This window comes from Hylobates moloch, unplaced genomic scaffold (genome assembly GCF_009828535.3).
Source record: "Hylobates moloch isolate HMO894 unplaced genomic scaffold, HMol_V3 SCAFFOLD_10, whole genome shotgun sequence".
Taxonomy (NCBI): Eukaryota; Metazoa; Chordata; class Mammalia; order Primates; family Hylobatidae; genus Hylobates; species Hylobates moloch.
The window spans coordinates 48,897,844-48,905,017 of record NW_026652285.1 but is presented as its reverse complement, the minus strand read 5'-3'; positions in this window follow the sequence as shown (position 1 = coordinate 48,905,017).

Genomic DNA, 7,174 nt, shown 5'->3' with positions numbered 1-7,174 from the left:
TTTGTGGTGCTATTATCTGTGGCAGGCTAAATAATGGCCCCCAGAGATATCTAGGACGTAATCCTTAGAACCTGTGAATGTTGCCTTATATGGCACAGAGATTTTGCTGATGTGAATAAGTTAATGATCTTGCAATGGGGAGATTATCCTGGATAAGCCAGGTGTGCAGCAAGCCCAGGAATGACAAGCAAAGCTAAAAAATGCTGGCAGTCTCTAGAAGTTGGAAGAGTCAAGAAGCAAATTCTCCCCTGAATCCTTCAGAAGGAACCAAACCTGATTTCAGTCCTATTAAAATTCATTTCAGACTTTTGACCTCTAAGAGAATTTGTTGTTTTAAGCTGCTAAATTTGTGGTATTTTGTTACAGCAGAAGTTGTAAACCAATCACTTTTTTTTTTTTTTTGAGACAGAGTTTCACTCTCTCCGCTCACTGCAACCTCCACCTCCCATGTTCAAGCGATTCTCCTGTCTCAGCCTCTTGAGTAGCTGGGATTACAGGCACATGCTACCACACCCAGCTAATTTTTGTAGTTTTAGTAGAGATGGGGTTTCATTATATTGGTGAGGCTGGTCTCGAACTCCTGACCTCAGGTGATCCGCCCGCCTAAGCCTCCCAAAGTGTTGGCATTACAGGCATGAGCCACTATGACCAGCTAATCACATTATTTTTAAGACCTAGCATGTATTTAATAGTTTGATCTCAGGAGAAAGGGCAAAAAGTGTCTTTTTTTTTTTTTTTTTTTTTTTTTTTTTTAAGAGACAAGGTCTCTCTCTGTCACCCAGGCAGTGGCACAATTATAGCTCACTATAAACTTCAACTCTTGGGCTCAAGTGATCCTCCTCCTTCATCCTCCCAAAGAGTTGGGATTACAGGTGTGAGCCACTGCACCCTGCTGACAAGTGTCTTTAGGGCCGTAAGCAGCCATTTGGTTGAATATTCTTGGAACTCCTTTGGTTAATAAGCTTGTAATGCAAATCTATTTTGATACAATGCAGAAGGAGATACTGGTGATAGTTACCAACTCTTAGAATGAGGAAAAGCGGGAGCTGGGGATGTGAAGTTGCCTTAGCTCAGACTGCCATAACAAAATGCCATAGACTGGGTGGTTTAGACAACAGAACTTATTTTTTCACAGTTTTGGAGGCTGGAAAGTCCAAGATCAAGGTTCTGGTGGATCTGGGTCCTGGTGGGGGCTCTCTTTCTGGCATGTAGGCAGCCACCATCTTGCTGTGTGCTCACATGACTTCCTTGTGTGCATGCAGAAAGAGAGAGAGAGAAAGCACTCCTGTGTTTCTTCTTATAAGGGCGCTAATCCCATCATGGAAGCCCCAACCCCATGACCTCATCTAACCTTACTTACTTCCCAAAGGCCCCATCTCCAAATGCTATCACATTGGTGGTTAGGGATTCAACATCTAAATGTGTGGGGGACTCAGTCATTCAGTCCATAACACTTTCCTCATGTAGCATGGTGGTGTGAGGTTTTTCAAAGGGTTATTCCCTTTTTCTCAGAAATTGGCAATCAGATCCCATATCTGATGATAGGGCACTAACTACCTCTCGTCTTGAGTTCAGAGAACTTCAGATGTGGGGCCAACTCCCTTGCTAAGGACATGCTGTGAGGCACCATTTCACTTGTGCTTACACTGTGCTTACACTTCTCGTCGCTTAGTTGATGGTTAATATAAAAAAGGGCCTGCAGGAAGCAAGAGGTCATCTTTTGGGCAGAATGGTAGTCATATTTTTGCCCTCTCTTCCGTGTAACTTTGAATATATAGTATGTATATAAGTGTGTGTATATGTATTCACACACATATATATTATATATATAAAAAGATATAGCTTACTGTATGAGAATGCCTTGCATTAGTAGAGGATTTTGGTTTTTTCATCACTGTGTATGCTCACATTTATAGTCTCATTTGATCTTCATAAAAATCATGTGACATAGCAGATTAGTTTTATTATTTGCATTTTTCAGATTAAGAAACCGAGATCATTGTATAGGAGCAATGGACTACATTGTGTAGCTTTTCCTTCAAGGACTCTATCCCATGGCTTAGGGCTGCACTGTCCAATATGGTGGCCACCAGCCTCACATGGTTATTTAAATATAAATTAAAGTTCATTAATACTAAACACAAAGTTCAGTTCCTCAGGGTCAAAAGTCACATTTCTAATGCTCAATAGTCACATGTGGACAGATTAGACAGGACAAATAGAACATTTCTATAATTGTAAAGACTTCTATTGGACAGCACTGGCTGTGAAGGTTAAGGAAAGAGTTTTCTAGACCTAACCTCTGCCACAGAATCAGCCTTCTCTTCTGCTTTTTGGAGGCCTGAATATCTCACTGTTAGCCCCATTTCCACTCTTCCTACATGAGAGTAGAGCTGGACATTGCCTGCTATTGGTTTCTAGGTTGGACTATGACATTTTCTGCTAGCAGGTAATATTTTGGATGATTCCTTGATTGCCACCGTCAACCAATAGTGAGCAGAAGCAGCCTGGTGCAGTACCAGCCACATGTGGAGGATATTGAACTTGAACTTGAGATTTATAGGATTAATTGAAACATGATCAAGGCACCAACTTTGTTTATGTGACAATGTAGACAAAGAGACTGTTCTATAAGCAGGTGTCTGACTGAGTCCTGGAATTGGTCGTCCAAGATAGAAGACATAAGTATGAGGAATTTTCAAATTCTGCTTCCCCTGCATACTTTAGAGGTTTTTAAAGGAACTGGGATTGAAGATAGTAAATGCTTGCTATCAATGGCAATTATTACATTATCCAAATGGGATTCAAGGAGCACAGGGACATAGGAAAAAGAAAAGTGTGAAATAAGCGTCTTCATTTCCTCAATAAATATTTATTAAGCCAACTATGAGCCAGACATTACGCTAATTACTAGAGAGATAAAGAGAAACATATGACTTGGTCCCTATCCTTAGGGTCCTTAAAGGTAATTAGGGAGATTAAAACATTCAGTCACAAAAATAGCTTCCATTTATGTAGCATGCATTCCATTCCACAAACTATGCTAAACACTTTATATAGATTATTTCACTTAAAGCTTCTCAAAATCCTAGGAAGTAACTAACCAGCACCTGTCAAAGCAAAGATTAAATAGGATTTAAGGAGATGATGAAAATCCCAGCCTCTCCTTTGTCTAAGGGTGGAGACAGCCGGCTACAGGAACAGAACTTCTTATTCAGCATAGAGCCACTTAAGTGGCCATTCGGTTTTATAAATAACAGTATTACGAACCTTTTTTTGACTTGATTAATGCTGCCACTCCTTTAGGTCCTTGGTATGCAAAGCTGGTCCTAGGCAGAGATGGCCTAATTTGTATAAGAAGTTTGAGGTTCTCCCGAGGGGAAAAGAATAAATACTTGCCCCTTACCCCCACTTTCAGTATTTTCTTTCTGAGATTTAGAATTATGGAGGTTATTGGGGTGAACTAGGTGGGTCCCAAACAAGACCTTCTGGCTGGTGAGCTGGGCCAGAGATAAGCATCAATGTGTTTGGTCAGGGTGAGGGAGAAGTCTCAACATTGTGCATAGTTGTTAATGGAAATACCAGGGTCACAATATCCTTAATTTGGTGCATAAAATCTCAGTTCCCTAGAATAAGAGAAAGAAAGCAGGTGAGTTGGGAGCTTTATTTTATATACATACTGAATGGAGTTTCTGGGATTTTCAGCAGCAATCTGTAGATTTTGCTGAACCTAGTGTTTCCCACAGTTATTTAGTGAAGTATAAAGAGGAAGAGGGAAATATTGTATACATTTGTTGTGAGCATCTAGTGTATTAATGTTCCATGGAGCATTTGAGAAATGCTATAGAGATCTGTCATATTCAGGGCCTTTCCTCTCCATCCCCCAATACATGTGCATTAATTTGCATATGAAGTGAATAGAGGAGGGCTAGCTAATATTTGCATCTCAACATCAAGAATATGAAATGACTTCAACTAGAACAGGTGAAAGCATAACTGCCAATTTATATGCTGAAATTGAAATGAGGGTAAATTATGAAAAAACAATCAGATATACAAATAGTGGGTCTGAGAGATCTGTTTCAATAGCAGTATGTATGAAGAAGGCCGTGGGATTTTTCAATGTCAGAAAATTCAATACAAAACAACTGTGCCATGACCAAAAAGTCATGCAAGCTTGGAAGAAGATGCTTCCTTAGAATCTAGAAGAAGTTCCACTTGCAGAGTGTGGGCTGCAGAAGCCCCACGGTGCTTGTGTCCTGCTTGGATTCTACTGTTGGGGGCGGATGTTAAGTGGTTGGTTGTTAACCTGAGGCAATTCTACATACTGTGCTGTATTGTTTATTGTCAAGCTGGTTAACATGGAACTGCTTTTCCTGAATCTCCTTCACTGGGTGATTCTGAGTTAGTCGAGTTAGTTGGCCAAAAGAGGTTTTTTGTTTGTTAGTTTGTTTGTTTTTTTAAGATTTGGAAGTCAAGCAGCAGTCTTGCTGTCTGAAGATGGTGGTGGCAGAAGCAGTGACAGACAGCAATGACAGGTATCATTGTTCTCTATTCTACATCCCTCTCTTCTTCCTGACTATGGACCAATGGTGGCCTGCAGCCCAAACCAGATGCTAGAACACTGATCCACCATTTTTCACATAGATATTTCTAATACATTCCACTTTGTGGCACTCCTTTTGGCAGGTGGGTGATTTGGGCCTCTCAGATGTACTGATGACTCACCTAATATCCCAACTGCACCTTTTAAACCTTCACTTCCCTAGCTCCTCCTATAATTTTATAATTTTTATATTAATATCCTTATTCCATAACTCACATCTGCTTCCCAAATTAAACCCTAATTCAGTTACATAACAGTAATCATAATAGCCCCTATATAGTGTGCATGTATATGTGTATATATATTTGTGTATATATATATATATGTATTTTTTCGAGACAGAGTCTCGCTCTGTTGCCCAAGCTGGAGTGCAGTGGCAGAATCTCAGCTCACTGCAGTCTCTGCTTCCCAGATTCAAGCAATTCTCGTGCCTCAGCCTCCTGAGTAGCTGGGATTACAGGTGTGCGCCACCACACCTAGCTAATTTTTGTATTTTTAGTAGAGATGAGGTTTCACCATGTTGGCCAGGCTAGCCTCGAATTCCTGACCTCAGGCAATCTGTCTGCCTCAGCCTCCCAAAGTGCTGAGATTACAGGCATAAGCCACCGCACCCTGCCATGTTCAGATATTATTATCCTTCTGTTTCTGAAGGGTGCTTACTCGATGCCAGGCACCACTCTAAGATATTTGCATATAATAACTTCTTTATTCCTCATAGCAGTCGTGTGAGGTGATACTATAATTATTTCCATTCTACAAATGAGAAAATGAAAACAATAAGATGTGGTGAGATCTGCCAAGGTTTCTCAAGTTTGTGAATGCAGCACTAAGATTGAACCATGATTTCTAGGTCTGGAGCCTCTTCTCCTAATCACTATAGGGATGAGGCTAATCAGAGTAATAGAAGGCCCTGAATCATATCAGAAAATCAGTGAGAAATAATGGGGATCTCTAAAAAATAATTTATAGTAAAGATTTTCAAATATTCAGGGAGAGTCATAAGGAAGAGAGAGTAAGCTTGTTTATTCCTATTCTTCTGGGAAAAACTACAAATGTTTGGTTAAAATTGGGGAAATAGATTTCAATACTTTTAAACAGCTCTAATTAATAGAGCTGTTCAAAAGTGTAATATCTTGCTATGCTGATAGAGTTCAACCAGAAACGGAATGGTCATCAGTCAGAAAGGTGGTCTGTGAAGTTTGGCTCCTTTATGAACTAAGGTTCTTTCATTCATTTAAGAAATATTTTTTGAGTACCAGGCATTATGCTCACACTGGGCTAAGCAAGACAGACTTGGTTATAGATAATGTTTACAGTCCAGTAAGTATAGACAGATATTGAACTGCGACAGAAATCATACAAACACACATACACTAAAAATATAATACAATTCATGATAAACGCTCTGAAGGAAAAGTAGAGCACACAGAATAGAACATGACCTCATCGGCATCTTCAGGAAGACTTGCATGACAAAATTTCATTTGCTCTGCATCTTCTAGATAAATAAGAGTTTTCTGGGTGAGTTTGTGGGGAGATGATGGTACCAGGCAAAAGGAGTCTGTTCAAAGGTCCGTAGACAAGAAAGAACATGACATTTTGGAAGGACAGAAAGAAGGCCAGATGGTTAAAGTGCATAGTGTTGGGGACAACAGGAAATAATATAGGGCTAGACAGGTAGGTGAGGCAGATCATTTAGAACCTGGTGGGCTGGGTGTTCATCTTTAGCCTAAGGGACCATTGGAGGATTTTCATAAGGAAGTTGACATGAGAATCATAGATTTAGGATGCAGTGGAAAGACAGGTTAAATGTGGCACAAGAGAAGAGTTAGAGGGTTCTTAAAATAGTTTAGCTGAAAGATGAGAGTTATCTAGGCTTGGGTAGAGATGAAGAGAAGATAATTTTTTAAATGCAAAACCTATAGAATTAAAGTGTTTTCTTGACTATGGGAAGTAATAGAGGAAAGACAGGGACAATTTCCAAGGCTCTTATTTGTTCATCTGGGTACATGGACTTTAAGATGCATTGGGATAAGAACATGGAAGAGGACTGAGTTTGAGGGACAAAGGGGAAAGAAAAACATGAGGTGAGGTTTGAAGAGATTTTATATGAACTGCATTTGAACTGTTCAATAGAAGTGTTAAGTAGGCAATTGGGTAGTTGGGTTGGGGCTAGAGAGAGGAATGGACTTGAGATAAAAATCTTAGAAGATATGTGCATGAAGTTGGAGATGGAAGCTAGGGAGGTAGCTGAGAGGACTTAGGGAAAGGGTGTAAGGTAAGAAGAAAAGAGGGGCCAGGGATGAGCCTGGGGGAGCTCCAACGTTAAAAGGCCTTTTACTAGAGGATGTGTGGGCAAGGAGCCTGGGAAGGAGTGGGTAGAGTGGTAGGAGGAAAACCAGTGCTGAGTGCTGTCTTGGAAACATACAGTGGAGAAATATTTTCAAACAATTAAGAGAAAAATACTGGGCGCAGTGACTCACACCTGTAATCCCAGCACTTTGAGAGGCTGAGGTGGGTGAATCACCTGAGGTCAGGAGTTCGAGACCAGCCTGACCAACATGGAGA